Genomic DNA, 18,277 nt, shown 5'->3' with positions numbered 1-18,277 from the left:
ATTCTGCCTATTCCTTCCATATATTTCCTTAAATAAATCATCTTTATATTCAAGTTATAACATTACTCACTAATCCTGGCTCAAGTTAGATCCCCATTCTCAGGACCATTCATACACATGCGTAAATGGTTCACTTCTAAGAAGACTGGAAGGCCCTTCAGGCAGTCACTCACAGTCTTGCCACCTCACACCTTGACCACTGGAACACCTCTACATGGGGATGCACTTGAAGACCACCCAAAAGATTCAATTAGTCCAGAGGCATGTGCAAGGATGGGCATGCCTTGGTATGACTATGGGATGTCCCTGCTTCATGAACTGTACTGGTTGACAGTTTGCTTCTAAGAGCAATTCAAGATGCTGGCTGTTGCCTAAAAAGCCCTGCGTAGCATAGGGCCTGGTTTCGTGAAAGACTACTTCTCTCCCATGATATTAGTGAGACTCGTTTGATCCAACAGGTTTGGTGCACTGCGGGTTCCTTTGATAAAACAATGGCATTTATCAAAATCCTAGAAGCATGTCTTCTCTGTTGCAATGCCTGTCCTGAGGCATGAAGTTATCCCTGAGATCCAGGTAGATCCCACCTGGTGACATTCAGAAGGACTTGACTCCAGACTTGATTCTACTTTCAGATGTGAAGCTAGAGTGGTTGGAGCATATTGTGTGTAAATCATTTTTGCCTCATTAATCAATTTTGCCATCTAGTTAATGCTTTTGTTCTATACTTTTGTATATTTGTTGTTTGTTTTTATTTTATAAGCCACCCTAAAGCAGGTGGAGTCAGGTGGTATCTAGGTTGAATAAAATTAGCAAATAATTACTAAGTGAATAAAGTAAAGTGCTATACACTTCAATATGGAGAATTTTTAAAAACCCATCTATTAGACCAAAATGTAGCTGGCCTAGTTTATATGATCAGACTCAGAATTGGTCTTTTTCAGATGCTCATGTACCAAAATAACTTGGGCAACAAAAGAAAACTTTAATGTACTTGTGTAATGTATCAAACAAATAACATTAACAATAATACAGAAAAAAAACCAATAAGATGGCAAAGAAAGATTATAGACTTATTCCACAAAAATAATATTATTAATATAATAATATTAAATAATAATATTAAATAAATAAATCCCACCAAGTTTTACTAACTGGTACATGATATATCAAGGGACACGGTGGCTCAATGGCTAATATGCTGAGCTTGTCGATCTGAAAAGTTCAATTCAGTGGTTTGAATCCCTAGTGCCGCGTAACTGGGTGAACTCCCATTACTTGTCTCAGCTTCTGCCAATCTAGCAGCTTGAAAGCATGTAAAAAAAAATTCAAGTAGAAAAATAGGAACTACCTTTGATGGGAAGGTAACAGTGTTCTGTGTGCCTTTGGCATTTAGTTATGCTGACCATGGATATATCTTTGGACAGCGCTGGCTCTTTGGCATTAAAACGAAGATGAGCACCGCCCCCTAGAGTCAGGAACGACTACACATATGTGCGAGGAGAACCTTTACCTTACTTGATATATCTCCATTTAAATGTAAATGTAAATTTAAAGATAATACATTTCTGTCAATCAACTGAGTAACTGTAAAGGATGGGAAGCCATTAAAAAAATATCAAAATTCATGTGACCCTTATATTTGTTAGAATCAAGCAAAATAATATAAAGTTAATATATTTTATGACCTTTTGGTTAGTTCTAATAATAGTATTTCAGATTTTGATTATTTAAAACTGCCATATTATATCTACTCCCTTAGTAACAGCCAGTGAACTCAATACAATTTACTTGTCAGCTGACATTTATGACTATACTGGAAGTAGAGTAATTAAAACAGTTTTCATAGAATGTTATCTGTAATAAAAAGGAGAAATAGAATATTGCCCCAGATTTTTAGATATTAGTAGTTGATAAAAACCAATGTTTTAAAAGACAGATGCTTTGTAAAAGGTGGTATCTTGCAAGATAATGCCAAATAAAATATACATATGAGAATGCCAAGGAACATGTTCTTCCGATTGCATCTGAACAATTATACTTTCATTCTTACCAATATGAACATCGAATCATTTCTTAGATTGTTTATTTAAATTGGGTGATAACCTCAAAAACTGTCTACAACCTTGGTATAAACAGTATATAACTGTTAAGTACTGTAAGTCTGAAAAAGTATTATTACTACAGTATCATCTGCAGCTGGAAACATTTCTTATAAACGGCACTACAGACTTCCGTTGGAGAAACCACTCAATATTTTCCAGGACTTTGAAGAATGTTTTGAGAATCAAAGTGCCTAGATAATTTTGTACACACACATTTTCCATTGACATATGACATGTGACATGTGCAGGTAATCCTAGATTTATAACCATTTGTTTAAAAACTGTCTGAAGTGACAACATCACTGAAAAAGAAATGAGAACCCATCACACTTGTGACCATGAGATCAAAATTTGGTTCCTTGCCAACCCAGCATATATTTATGAAGGCTGCAGCATTCCACGTTCATGTGATCACCATCTGCAACCTTCCCAGCCAGCGTCCAATAAGCAAAGTCAACGGGGGAAGCTGGATTTACTTAATTCACTTAACAACTTCAGTGATCCACTTAACAACCATAGCAAAAGAGATCATAAAATTATACATGACTTGCTTCCCCCTTGCTTAGGAGGACATTCAGGTATTAATTGTGGTCATAAATCAGGGACAACCTGTAACAGACACAATTGTTTTACATTCTGAACCACTTTCTAAATTCCTGATTCTTTTTAAGTGATAGAAGAGAAACATTTGCCTGGATAGTGCTTCTAGGAAATGTAATCCCATATTTAAAGAATAAAAAAATGTTTCCCAGAGTAATTGTCACTCTGACAGTCTCTTACATGTTGTAAATGTTTAAAGGGGACCCATATAATTAAAGTGCAACAGGACAATTCTCTACAATCGTTTCTTTATGGAAGTCATACATTGAATGAACCTATCAGATCTTGAGGAGCAAAAGACAGATATGGATTTTATGCATATGTCCATGAAGCTAAGACAAAATACAGTTAGTTTGGTTGTAGTTTCAAGAGGTGGATGTTTGATGGTAGGTGGATAATCTTTTGGCAGCTGGGGGCTACACAGTGCTTTTGGAAAGGTTGTGGGCTAGGCATGTAATATCTGGGTTGCAAAAATGAAAATTATACTAGTAGACAATAGAAAGAAAAACCATTAGAGATGGGGGGAAAACCCTACTTTGGAAGTGGCATTCAGCCAGTTCTGACCAGTTCTGGAGAACTGGTCAGACCGGTTCTGACTAGTTGCCCCTGCTGCCTCCCAGCCTCCCAGCTGATCTTCTTTTGTTGCCCTGAACAGGAGAACGGAGCTGGAAAGAGGGTGAGTGGGATGGGGAGGGAACGGGGATTTTGCAGTAACCTTTCCCCAGGATTGGGGGGGGAATGGGAATTTTGCAGTATCCTTCTCCTGCCACACCCACAAAGCATGCTATGCCCACAAGGTCACACCCACAGAACCAGTAGTAAAAAAAATTGAATCTCACCACTGCCCTACTTGTATAGAATATACAAGGAAAACTAAAGAGTGAATTGGAATTCACTAAAGAGTGAATTGGAAAAAAAAAGGTCCCAGAAGATAATAAGGGCAAACCACTTTTTTGTTATTGACAAGATAACAATGTGGCATGTCTATGAAGTCATCTGGAGTTGGTTTTAAATAACCTTCTTTTCCACAGGCATTTGATTCATGGTTTGGAAGTTATGTAGGATAATATATTGAAAAGGCAACTGGAGTAGATAACAGCAAAATCATTGTGAAGCTGAAATCTAAACAAAAGTTTTCTGAATGTACTGTATGGTGGCATGTTAAATACAACTAACAATGTTTGAAAATACAACCATGATATAGGCAGCAGAAAATTGGTATTGTTGAAATGTGGCTAAATTGGTAAAACAATAATGTTAAATATTAATAAAACTCGCAAGCTTCTCTCTGTTTTCCAAAAATGTCCAAGTTTCTTTTTGTACTGACAATATAAGTTTCCTGGAAATGATTCCAATATCAAGAAATTCTCAAAATATCAGTGGAATCTTTTCTCTTTTCATTTTGCAACTTTGAAAAAAAAATCCCCTTTCAGAAATGATTATTTATTATCATAGAGATATTAGAGACCTTCAATTTAATGTCAGATGTCAAATGTCAGTTTAATTTGGCATCTGGTGACTTTTACCTACTTTAATAGACCCTTAAGAGTTTAAAAACAATATATAATTGGCAAAAAGTTTACACACACACACACACACACACACACACACACAAAACACACACACCGAAATTTGAAACATTTGTATTTTTGCTGTGAGATCCAAAATACAATTATATCAGTAATGGGAAGAAGAGTTTTATTTGTCCAGTAATTTTAAAAGTGGATAAAGAGTTATTTTGTTAGCTTGTGCTCAATTGCCTTTGTTTCTTTTTCCCTTTTCCTTTTAGTTTCTCTTTTCTGTTTCTTCATTTCTCTTGCACTTTTTACACTTATTTTTCTTTAATTTATTTTCAGTTTAATTTGTTTTTGTTTTTACTATGTCTTTTAAAAACTTCAATAAAATATTTAATAAATGAAACATTTATTTCAATTATATATTTTTATTGTTATCTAGATATGATGCTAATAAGCTTTAAATTATTGGGTACATTTATATTATATAATTTTTTAAAAAATCAGATAGTATTATATGACAATAAATAAGACCAAATGTTTGCTTTGGAAAATAAGACCCAAAGTTCTCTAATACTAAATGTACCTTTGGATTACAGGTTTCTCAAAATAAGAAAAAAGTATCAACTGACCGATGGTAGGCAAGTAGAAAGGGGAATTTAAACTTTCTTGCCTTTGGATCTGAAGATATTTTTTTTCCTCTGTGACACTAGAATTTATACTGAGAATTTATTGGTGCCAATGGAAGTAAAATTTCTTTCCTGTGCAAAGACCACCTTCAGAGGCTGGCTATTCTTCAAGTTAATGGCAAACAGGAAAGAATTATGTTTTCCTTTTTCACCTATATCATTCCAGATTTTTTTTCCAATCTGTCCCATCTGCTACTATACTTTGTATTAGAATGTTTCAGAGCAGAGGTAGTATTCAGCAGGTTCTGACCAGTTCTGGAGAACTGGTAATGGAAATTATGAATAGTCCGGAGAAGTGGTAAATACCACCTCTGACTGGCCCCATCCCATCTATTCTCTGCCTCCAAAGTCCCAACTGATCGGGAGGAAATGGGGATTTTGCAGTAACCTTTCCCTGGAGTGGGGAGGGAATGGAGATTTTACAGTATCCTTCCCTTGCCACTCCCACCAAGCCATGTCACGCCCACCAAGCCACGCCCACAGAACTAGTAGTAAAAATCTTTGAATCCCACCACTGATTCAGAAGGAAAGATTTTAAAATGCCAACTTCTTCTGATTTTCCTATATTCTCCCATAGTCAGGACTCCCGGCTGAGAGAAACTTTGAAAATGGAAAGACAGTGAAAGTATTACATTCTGTCAACAACTACTTGGGGACATACTGTTATGGGTCTAAGAGTTGTAGGCCTCCAGAAATTTCTAATCTTGACTCCCAGCACTCTTCTTGTCAATGCTGAGTCATTTCAGCAATAGCCAAAGAGCCTTAGTTTTCCCATTCATGTTCATTGTCAAAGCAGTGACTTACTTTAGAACACTGATCTGCTGGGCTTAAAAATTGCTATATGGTAGTGAAAAAGAAAAAAAAAACATTTAAAGAGAAGAGTTGATGTTGTCAGGTTTTAAAAAAAAACTCATAAATTTGAATGAGAAGACTCTTCCCATGTTTTCTTTTGTATAATCGGGTTCCCTGACAAGAATTCATGCTTATTTTGCATGGTAAACTGTAGGTAAAAGTTCAGGGTCTCTAAGACAGTGAGTACATAAATGAAGTAGAACCTGAGGTGATACACTGAATCAAACAAGAATAACTTTAAATGTAAATTACTGACAAGAAGTATTCACAGGCCAAGGCAACCAAAAAAGAAATGACAACATTTGGTACAGGAATGTGAATAAAGAACATAGCTCAAATTGTTTCTACTGTTGGAGCCTTTTTCTAACCAGATGTAGCAGTACGTTTTCCTCTGGCTGCTACACAGCAGTTTTCGGGACATGTTATGCTGAAGCTCTTTCTTAGTTATACTGCTATCTTGCAATTATTCATCCAGATTAATTATTGTTTACACTGAAGGTTTATGTGGGACACACCCAATATACACAACTAGTCTCATTTAATACCCATAATTGAGACAGGCAATTCCATTGCTAAGAAATGCACGACTGCACCAGATGCATGTCACTTCTGTTATCATCTTCAACCCATTATTGTTAAGAAAGCATCATAGTGCTTTGCTTGTGACTTACAATTTCATTTACGACTTCTCCACTGACTCTGTTCATTGGAAATTAATTGTTAAGTGTAAAAATGGCAATCGTGTGACCAGATGGTTACAAAACATCTAAATTCAATAATATAACAACAGGGATAATATTATGGTTGTGTGATAACTGATCATTACTTTTTCAGTGTTGCCATAACTTTGAATGGTCACTAAAGTGTGTAAGCTCGAACTACATGTACATGAAAGGCTACCCTACCACAAATGGCTGACCTTAGAACTTGCAAAGCATTTCAAAAAGAAAAAGATATCAAATCAAATCACATCAGATGACAAAACAGCTGTATGAAAAACAGTGTGTGGTGGGCAAGGCTTTGGGAAAAGTACTTTGGGTCCAATAGCCTTTCACTTTGCTTCTCTCAACAGCTTACAACATACACACACACACACACACACACACACACACACACACACACACACAGAGTATCAAAAAGAAATGCATTTAACTATCAGCTACATCTTAAGCAATACGTGTTTGGTCCTTACTCTGTCCAATCAAGTATCTATTGTTCAATCAGCCAAAGAAACATCTACTTACTACATAGATATTCAGCAAAGAGCTCATTCTGTCCACATCAGTCCCTGTATTTAATAATTATTTTAAGAAGAAAGAAGAAAAAAGAAGAAAAAAAATTCACTAATTTTTCTGCTTTGTATTAAACATGGTGAAAAAGTGTGGAAAATTAGGTGAAATAATTAGAGAGAGAAATGCAAGTAGTATGAATAAAAGTTGGCATTTTTATTGACACTTTTCTTTTGCTAATGACAGCAAAACACAAGCTGGTGACCTATTTTCCTAACCTTAATTGTCTGACTTGATACTAAGCCAATTTAACCCTTTATTATTATTAATTGACATAATTTTAAGGTAACATCTCCAAATCATATATATTGTAATCTTAACTTAGCCGCTCAGTTTTATAAACTGTCTCTGAGCTTCTGCCAGCAAGTATGACTGTCATCTATAATTAATTTGTTCTTATGCTCCACTTAATTAAACAGTCTGAAAAACGTGAGCATCCATGGTAGTAGTCATATTTGTGATTACTTGTCCCTGTCTATGGAATGCATTGTGAAATTAGGTACATAATATTTTGAAAAAAAGCAACCCTTTGATGTTCTTGCTTTGCCCATTTATTGAAAGCCATGGAACCATCTGAAGAGCAAAATCTCCTCAGTTCTTATTCACGGGCTTACTCATGACAACATCCTAGGACAACCTTGTCCAACCTGGGCCATATTGTAAAGAAAAGAAAATATACAGGGTGCCGATGGATAAAAATTGTCTTAATGGTATAGGCTTACAATATTTATATCATATGAAACCATGACAATATAGCAATAGAGTCCAACTACTGATATTCTCATAAACTAAACTTGGAATGGTTTGATTTTGTTCTCTAAATATTAGCCATAAAAAACAATTTACAAATTACATCTGAATATGAATGAAGAAAGCAAAATGTAAATTCAATATAGAAGGGGGAAGGCAGAATTAATTTTGGCTGAAAAGGAATCATATTCCAAACCCTGCCTTAAAATATGCCTCTAATATACTCTTAATCTTTCTGTGTGGGTGGTATTTTCCATCATTTTCAATCCTTGAGGAATCGTCTGTATTAAGTAGTAAAAATCCTATGGCACATTCTTCTCTTTGAAATTGGTATTCTTGTCCAGAAAGTGTTTTCCTCTGCTTCATATGTCTTTCACCTGCCCTGAGGGGTGCGGGGGAGAAGATGCTGAAGACTGACATTTGAGCAGTATAAAACCGTCTAATCCATTTTAGGTTAACTGGATGCTAATGCTTTCTTCTGTAAGAATTAATAAAAACACTGCGCCTGGGTTTTGTGCTAGAATATTGGTTTATTTTTCTGTGTTGCACTAATTATTGCTATTTTTTTGTATATATTAAAGAACTGGATGTTTAAACATAAGCCTGTATCCATCCTTTTAGATTAGTTATGGTATTTCTGTAGAATCATCTTGCAAACTGGAAGGGGAGGCTAATTTTTTTAAGAGAGCTTTAAAAAAAAACACTTTAGAGACTTGAACAGCAGGCTGAAATAAATAGGATGATATTTAATAGGGAAAATGGAAAAATGAAACTAGATAGGATAATGAAAGTTACAAAGGAAGGAGGGAATGAAGGAAGGATGGACAGACTAGTGTGTAAAGTTCAAGAGAATGTAGTGGAATAAAGGGATAATCTTGAAGAACAGAACAACCAAGTCAAGATCCACTAAAAGGCATATGAGTCCAAGGCAGAAATGAAATCTGAAAAAGGATTTGAGACATGACTTTCCCTAATTCTCTTGAAGATAATGTAAACCAATGGGGAAGCAAATTCAGACTTGCAGGATTCTATTATCATAACATTATATAACACAAGTAGAATTTGCATTCAGAATCAGATCTATCTTGGATAAAGTGACCAGATTTTCAGATTGGTAAAGAGGGACACCTTTGCCCGGGGCGGGGGGGCTTGATTAAAAATTTTATACGGAGCAACAAACATTTTCATACAACGCAAAAATAGTATTGTAATATTTTTTTTATTTCAACATAACTACAATTTACAAATATAAATTGTAACTGTTGCCAAACATCAAAATTTTGATCACGTGGCCATGAGGATGCTGCAATGGTCACTAAGTGTGAAAATGGTTGCTAAGTGTGAAAAATGGTCATCGGTCACTTTTTTCAATGCCATTGTAACTTTGGTCACTAAGCCCATTATATCACCTTTCTTGCCACAGTTTTTAAGTGAATAACTGCAGCTGATAAGTTAGTAACATAAGTGAATATGGTTTCCTCATTTGACTTTGTCAAAAGGTCACAAAAGAGGCAGTTACATGACCCCAGGACACTGAAACCATCATAAATACGAATCTGTTGCCAAACATCAAAATTTTGATCGTGTGACCATGAGGATGCTGCAATGGTCACTAAGCATGAAAATGGTCGCTAAGTGTGAAAAATGGTCATCAGTCACTTTTTTCAATGCCATTGTAACTTTGGTCACTAAGCCCATTATACCACCTTTCTTGCCACAGTTCTTAAGTGAATAACTGCAGCTGATAAGTTAGTAACATAAGTGAATCTGGTTTCCCCATTTGACTTTGTCAAAAGGTGATTATATGACCCCAGGACACTGAAACCATCATAAATATAAATCTGTTGCCAAACATCAAAATTTTGATCGCATGACCATGGGGATGCTGCAACAGTCGCTAAGTGTGAAAATGGTCGCTAGGTGTGAAAAATGGTCATCAGTCACTTTTTTCAATGCCATTGTAACTTTGGTCACTAAATGAACTGTTTGAAAGCTAAGGCTAGCTTGCATTATCTTTAGAAAGTGTACACGAATATAGTTTGTAAATCCCCCTATATTGCTTCTTTCCCATGACTCCTGACGCTGGCAGGTAGACTGCCCTTGCCCACAGAAGCTCAAGAGGAAAAAATTGGATAAAGCACACCTTAGTCATGCTGGATGGAAATTTAAATTTCTAACTTGCCTCTTTTTTGGGGGGTGAGGGGGGCGTCAAGGCTGCCCAGGAAGACAAGCAGAATAATAATTTAAAAAAAGAGATAAGACTTAATACAATAAATAGAGAAATGTGTAGAGAAATGTAAAGAATGAAGAGGGATGGATGGATGAAAAGGGGGAAAGATGGATGAGTTTTTAAGAGTCTGGAGCTATTAGTGTGTGTCTCTGTGTCTCTCTCTCTCTCTCTCTCTCTCTCTCTCTCTGTGTGTGTGTGTGTGTGTGTGTGTGTGTGTGTCCAGCCTTCATTCCTGCTCACTTCACACTGGATGCACAAAAAGAGCAGTCAAAATGTTTGTGTGTATGGGGGCGTGTGTGTGTGTGTGTACGATTTTTACCAGCAACAAAAGGCTAGCAGCTAGCAGGGTCTTTTATTTGCAGCTGTTAAGTGCTCGGTTACAGCAATTACGAGATCTCAGGAGGAATGGGGTAGATTAAAAAAATAAGAGGGGATCGTACGCACCTACCCACCCACTCCCAACCCCATCCGACAGAAGGAGATGAGAGAAGAGCAGCGGAGAGAAGGTAATCTTCTCCATCCCCCCGACCTCTTCCAAATTATACACACAGACACTGCAATCCCCATCCCACAGCCCCAATTCCAGCCGCACCAATTCAAACTCCCAGATCTCTCTTTTTTTTCTCCACTCATCCCCCCCCCTCAACCAAACAAACGAGCAAAGGAAATACAAGAAAAGCAACTTTTTAAAAAATAAATAAAGAAGTAAATGAAATCCAAGGCACGGGAGGAAAATCCCCCTTTCCTCTAATTCTCACTCCCCTCCCGCCTCCCGATCCATTTGGGGTGGATTTCTTTATTTGCAATAAATCCTGGGTTTTCCCCCCCTTTTTTTTAAAGGAAGGAAAATGATAGGTCTTCTCCCCCCTCCCGCCCCCCCCTCACCAAAGGAGACCAGAGAAAAGCAACCAGATGGAAAGGAAGGGAGAGATGATCGGAAGAGCAGGAGGGGAGGGAGGGCTGCGAGCAAGCCGAGCGGAGGGAGGGAAACCACTGCCCTCTAAAGGCCACATCGGGAACGACACTTCAGAGAAATAAAAAAAATTTTTTAACGGCGTCCTCTTTAAATCGGGACTTTTTGAACACGCAGTGGGACACGGGACAAATTTTGAAAAATCGTGACTGTACCGCCAAAAGCGGGACGTCTGGTCATCTTAATCTTGGAGGGCTAACAGAGGGCTTCTGGAAGAGGAGGTTTTAGACGTCCTGCTTTTCATCCTTTAGACTCTGAGATTCCCCTTCAGTCTTGAAAAGGGTAATTAATGCAGGACTTGGATTCATCTTGATGTGGGAGTTTTGTGGTGTACCAGCTTCCTGAAATATTCAGATGATTCTATTCCCAAGTCTCTTTTTTGAGTCCCAGAGCTCATTCAGAAGTTCAAGAGCATGGGTTCTGAAAATCAGTCTATGGTTTGCTATCATGTTGAGACAGAAAACAAAACTATGTTATAGGTTTCAAAATAGAGTTACCACAAAAAAGAAAAAGAAAAGAAAGAAAAAAGATTATCATTCTGCCCACCACATCCCTTGTCTTCCCAAATTAAATGTAGCTCCCCACTCTCCAAAAGCCTTCCCATTCTTGGCATAAATCCTGAAAAAGCTACCCAAGACAACATTTTACTCTGAGGCATTCATTTGCTGAATGTTCTCTCCACATACAGATTTAAAAAATTATAAAATCAGTATCAATAGTTGGAAAGAGAGAAAGGTAAAAACTCTTTCTTCAGCTGTTTTGTGGGTAAACTGACATGCTAACATCAATTAGTTCAGGTTTTTTTTTTCGTTTCGTTTTTCCTTGAATTAAGATTTCCTGACCCATTCAGGATACTGAGCTGCATGAAGTTTCTTGTGAAAAACCATTGATCAAATTTAATTAGGTAGGATTATGAATTGATAATAATCTTCATTAACATAATAGTATTTCATGAAAATATCTGTGGGTTCATATATTTCAATTATTATTTCTTCTTAGAATATGCCATCCCTGTTTATGAAATACAACAGTAGGAGCCCCTTTTAGTTCAATAAAATATTTCTGATTTACATACTTACTCTGAGTCATGGTGCAATTTCTACACAACACTGTCATTGTTCAGATTGTGACACCATTGTAACAGGGAACAGTTACCTGAAATAGAAACATAATAAAAACTTCAGTACTTCTTAAAATTTGGATATGAAGCTGATATTCTTTGTAATAATGCTTTGAACAAAACATCCTCCATTAAGTGGAGTTCTAAACAATAATGAAGTTTCATGTGCTTCCATCTCACTGGAGATTTAGAGCCTGACATTTGCAGAAATTGATTTATGTGACTTAAAAGAGATATGGTGTAAGATCAGGAAAACATCAATACCAGACTGATTTTATTTTTTTAAAAACCCAGATAACCATGTGGCTACAGGTTAGTGTGTTTTATTTGAATAATGATTGAATAGTGTGGGAGAGAATAATAGTATTTCCCATCTAATATACATGTGAACCAGGGGTGGGTTCCTCCCGGTTCGCACCGGTTCGTGCGAACCAGTTCATCAGTGAACCCGGAAGTAATTAACTTCCGGGTTCCTAGCTCCTAGCCCCTGTCGCTGGGTGCCTGCAGGGTTTTTCTTTTTAAAAAATGCCTCTCCGGATGATCTTGAAAACCTGCAAGGTTGCTTTGGAAGGGGACAGATGGGCAGCATTTCCCCCTGCCCCCCTCCCTGGGTGCCTGCAGCCTTAAAGCAAGCGTTTGCACAGTAAAGAAAATCTCACGACCGAGAGAAGTTCTTAATTGCTTTTACTGTGAAGTTTCGGAAGCTTCCAAGGCTACAGGCAACCAGGAATGGGGTGGGGGAATGCCTCGCAGGTTTTCAAGATCGTCTGCAGAGGCGTTTTTAAAAAGAAAACGGTCTTCTTGGGAGGGGGAATGGGCTACACTCAGAGGAGCTGGCGCTTGGGGCACCCTGAAACAACGCATCCCCGCCGCCTCGTTCTACTCAGCAAGCGGGGACATCCCGTCTGTGCCCACTTCTGCTGCCACCACCTCCGCTCCCAAACGCAACTGTCAGCTGCGAGCAGGTGACTGAAGCTGCTGCTTGCAGTCATTTACGGCTGCAGATAGATTGTGCCTGTAGCGGGAAGCTCTTCGCCCTGTGAGAGTTCCTCTCCAGCACTCCTAGTTTGGTAACATCATCAGTGCTAGAAGGGAGTGGGGTTGGGGGGGAGGAGGAGAAAGTTGGGACAAAAAAGAAAAAGATAAGGAGGGAAAGGACTGTGGGGTCCTTTGGTGTTCTCTGAACATGGTAGTTTTTAATTAGTTTAGGGAATTTTTATTTATTTATTGTTTATAGAATGTTTATTACAAGAAATGTTATTCCTTTTTGCAAATGTTTTATTTGTGATGCAATATGTTGCTTTTAAGTGTTCAGACCAGGTTTATGTGTCTCAAAGTGGCTGCTTTTCTATGGGCAGGCCAGGTTTGTTGCAAGGCAGTGTGTTTTACCCTCCTTGTTTAGGTAATTCTGAGGTGGTTGATGGTTCTGTGAGTGCCTGTCCTTTATAATTTTCCACATTGCCTTGATGGTTTTTATTCCAGTGACTTTGTCTTTCCTGTTCTTAGGCTTAGGAAAAAAAAACTGGTTTCATTGGCAGTCTTTTTTTTTTGGGGGGGGGGGATTTTATTTTTTTGGTGTTTTCCTAGCACTGCCATAGTTTGTGGGTGTGGGTGTGGGTGGGTGTGTAATGTCCCACAGTTATCTATGCATTAATCTTACTAAGGATTTATAAAGTGGTACTAATATTTTATGTGATTTTGATTCTCTGCCTCTGTTTTTACAGCCAAGCTTGTATTAGCTTTTTTGGCTGCTGCCGCACACTGCGGGCTCATGTTTAAGTGTTCGTACACTAGGACTCCATGGTCCCTCTCATAGTTACTGTGTTTGAGCCAGATTTCACCTAATCTATACTTGTATTTTTGGTTGTTCCTGCCTAGATGCTTTTCTCCACATTAAATTTCATAATGTTGGATAGGACCCATTGTTCAAATCTGTCAAGATCTTTTTGGATCCTGTGCTTGTCTTCTGTGGTATTGGCTATTCCTGCCAGCTTAGTGTCATTTGCAGATTTGATGAGTTCCTTTTCTACTCCCTCATCTAAGTCATTTATTGGAATATTGAAGAGTACTGGGCCTAAGAAGAAAATTAAAGGCTCAGGATTAAAGTTTGAGTTTGATAGAAACATAAGATGAGACCTTATGAACTGAGCTTAAATTGTCAGTGACCAACACAATACATTACGCCCCAGAATATTAAAGGAACTTGCTGACTATCCACTTGAGCCTTTATATATTATTTTTGTAATATTCTAGAGAATAAGGAAATTTCCAGATTACTGAAGAACAAATACTAGAATAAAAGGAAGAAGAAAAAAGTATACCAGTTGTTTAGTGAAGAAAAGCAAAGAGCTCTTGCTAATGAAGAAATGTCAGAATGACTGAAATATTTTGGCTCAGTCTTCTTGAAGAAGATATAGTTCTAGCAGGCAATTATGAGGAACAGAATGAAGGGACAAGATTGAAGACTGAAGCCAATAAAACCATAATCAAGAACATTCAAATATTATTTTGAATCTGTTTAAATGTCAGAGCCAGATCAATTGGTTCCTAGAATATCAAAGGAACTAATCTAATCAATACTTAATTTATTATGCTAGAAAAACTAAAAAATAGATGAAGTATCAAATGATTAGAGGACAACAGATATTTTTGTTTTTTGAAAAGGTTAAAAGGAGGTTCTGAGTTACTATAAATCAGTTAGTTTGACAATGACACATAGAAAAATTCTATGCTATGAGATGGCTGATCTTTAAACATTTGAGAACAATGCTTGAAAACATTGTTTACTGGAAGTCAATATAGATTTTTCTGGTATAACCCTTTCCAGATTTTTCCCTTCCTCAGATTTTGATTGAACAACACACTTAGCAGATTGTTAAATCATATAGCCATAGTAAATCTTGATTTCCTTGTAACCTATGATGCAATGTTGTATGACACTATTGTATAATCAGAAAGTTCATTATGGGCAGAGCTAATAATTTATTCAAATTATTTCTGATGATTACCGTATTTTAAGATTCACTTTTTTCTTCCCCAAAAGTGGGTGGAAATGTCCATGTGTCTTATACAGCAAATGTTGCTGAAGCACCACCCACCCACCAGCCCCCATCCTTTGGCCTCTGCCTCCCAGCAATTTGCTTCCTGCAACAAACAGCAAACAACCTGGTCAGCTTAAGCACAGCCTGATTTAGCATGAGCAGCTGATTGGCGGTTGGATCTTCCTCCTGGAATTCCGCCTACCTGCAGTTCCAGGCTGCGGGGTTCACCACCACGCATCGCCACTGTCATGGCTGTTGCCCATCACTGCTGCCACCTATCGCCACCTCCATGTGCCCATTTTCAGCCTCTGTGCATCCCATTTCTGGCATCTATGCACTCCATTTTTGGCCTGTTCCAGGCAATGGAGATCTCTGCTGCTTAGCCCCGCTGCCTGGAATGGGCCAAAAATAAGGTGTGTGTAGGCAGCGATAGGCAGCAGCGGCGATGATGGCGATGAGTAGTGATCCCCGCAGCCTGGAACAGCTAATAGGTGGAATTCCAGGAGGCAGATCCAACTGCCAATCAGCTGGTCGTGCTAAATCAGGCTGTGCTGAAGCTGATGAGGCTGTTTGCTGTTTGCTGCAAGGAAGCAAATTTCTGGAAGCAGAGGCAGTTTTTTTTCTTAGTTTCCTCCCCAAAAGCTGGGGTGCATCTTACAGTCTGGAGCATCTTATAGTCTGAAAAATATGATAGATAGAATGTCAATGTTGTTTTCTTAGCAACAGTATAGAAGGAAGTTTGCCGTTACCTTCTTTCAGGATTTTTTAAACTTTCCAACTTAATCTAAAGAACTGAGATTTCCTGATGGCTTTGCATCCAAATTGTTCCTTTCCATACATGCACACATAGCAAGTGTTTATTTATTTCACAAAATCCACCCCATAGTCATTTCCCAGGTCCCAACTCTGCATGTGCAGTCCTCAGAGTCAGTTTCAAGCTATGTTGCCTCTTCACACATATCCTCACCAATCTCCGTTGTGCTTCCCTCCATTCAGCTCTGTGCAATCTGGGACAGAGGTGACAATTTGTACTCTTTTGCATGACTGGCTGCCACCACACTTCTCTGGCCTGCACAGCTGGCTATTCATATGGCCACTCTCTCTTGGATTCCCCCCAACATTCCTGGCACAGCTTCTCCTCAACCATTTGATTTTGCCACAGAAACTTGCACGTTCCTCTGGTGCTCCCCATAGCTCTTCTTAGATGTCCCTGGAGCTGGCTCTTCCTCATCATTCAAGCCAATGACTAAGGGCTCACACTAATATTGTCCCTACGTAGCTTTTCTAAGATCAGCCAAGGACAGTTAGGAAGGGTGGCATAATAATTAAGCAAAAACATACTCAAAATCACACAGAAAGCTTGTTCATTAACAGTTCCTCATCCAACTGGAATAGTATGTTAAGTGGAGTGCCACAAGAGCCTGAACTCTTCAGTATTTTATTAATAGTTCAGATGAAGAAGTGCAGATCATTTTTACCAAAATTGAATGTAGCAACAGATTTCTTGGAAAACAGAAATAAAATTACCCTGATAAGTTATAAAAACAGATTGAATAGCAGAGTAAAATGTAACCAAGATAATTTTGGAGTACTTCGCTATAGAACAGAGTTTAAGTATTCAGATTTAAGATAGGATTTGAAAAAGACTGTATAAATAGAAGTATATTTCCTACATCAACAGACCTTATGGTTCCACTTGATTCTACATAAGGGAGACTCTGCCCTGACTTTTGGCACCATACTTTACAGAGATTAATCACCAAAACAAACTAACAAATAAAAAAATATTGTGTAAACTAGACCATTAAGAAAACTTCCTGGGTCCTATAATTCAGAATAGAAAAGTGTATCAACAAATAACATGGCATGCACAGAATATGTGCGTGGGAGTATTGGGGATAGGTGCATTTGCATATATCTTGACTATGATAATAGTTCATTGGAATGACGTATGCTCTTCACAAAACAAAAATAAGCTGCATGATATGATCATCAAAAATCGGTCTTTTGCCTACTTTAGATCTAAAACTACTAATACATTCAGTGCAGTGCACAATAAATTTGCTAATCTTGGTCGCTACATTTTATTCATTTCAACAGCGGTTAAAAGCAGACGCCTTTTTAGGAATAGGGATTCAGGACTAAGACTTGAGCTTGCTAAACTCTAAAATGGAACTGGACCTTCCATTATCTGCTCCACTGCTTCTAGCATGTAATTCAGTTAAAGCTGACATGCTTTCAGATTCATGAGCAGCTAGCTGCAGTTAGAAACAAATAAGTCTGTTTGATAGCTCAGAAATAAGCCTTCATTAGGTATTTCCTTATGGGACTATTACAGAAACACTCCGGATGGTATCTCAGCAGGAACATTTTTTCATTAGTATCACCTACTTGCTTTGATAAACAACAGATCAGAGACTAAAAAATGGTGGCAAGTTTGTCATGCTCCTTATATTAAAAGGGCAAAGAAATGAGATTTTCAAAAGTATGTTAAAATAGACAAATCTGTACAATCGGAAGCTGGCATGATTACTTTCCTACTCATAGCAATATTTATATGGAATGAATTCACTCCTTATATTAGGAAATCCAGATTAAAATAGGAAAGCAAGGAGAGAAGGAAAACAGAAGGGGGGGGGGGCACAATGGAATAGATAGAGAGGGGGATAAATAGGATTGTATGAGGAATGTAATTAAAAAATCTCCAGATGGAGACAATGATGGTGGAATCAAACTCTGCCTTTTTAAAAGAGTGCTATGTGTGCAATTCACATAAAAGAAAACAAGCTTTGTTTGCACCATCTTGACATTTTCACCAAACCCTGAAGATATCCCTGGAGCTGGATAAGACTTTATTGCTCCATCACCCTGGCTAATTTGAAGAATGCTATTAGAATGCCAGGCAACATCATCTTCAATTTAAAACCCACCCTTGGCACATTTTGATTTTTTCCCCCTTCTCTAATTATATTTCCTACTTACTTAAGTAAAATTCAGAACATAAAACTTTTTTTTACATTTTTATACATTTTAGGATGGAATTCTTCATTTAATTGTTTACTTATGCACCAAAAATTCTGCCATTATGTGTTACTGAAGCATTACTTCCCCATTATC

At 37.7% G+C, this 18,277-nt stretch overlaps 1 long non-coding RNA gene across 1 annotated transcript in view; it reads right to left on the bottom strand.

The window, feature by feature from the left end:
* Positions 1 to 18,277, bottom strand: part of LOC116510339 — a 47,760-nt gene that overhangs the window by 2,521 nt on the left and 26,962 nt on the right. Inside the window, exon 2 of the long non-coding RNA XR_004255631.1 lies at positions 12,079 to 12,154. This is a non-coding gene — a long non-coding RNA (uncharacterized LOC116510339). The remainder of the gene's footprint in view (positions 1 to 12,078; positions 12,155 to 18,277) is intronic.

This window comes from Thamnophis elegans, chromosome 6 (genome assembly GCF_009769535.1).
Source record: "Thamnophis elegans isolate rThaEle1 chromosome 6, rThaEle1.pri, whole genome shotgun sequence".
Classification (NCBI taxonomy): Eukaryota; Metazoa; Chordata; class Lepidosauria; order Squamata; family Colubridae; genus Thamnophis; species Thamnophis elegans.
This window is presented reverse-complemented; position numbering and strand designations above follow the sequence as displayed.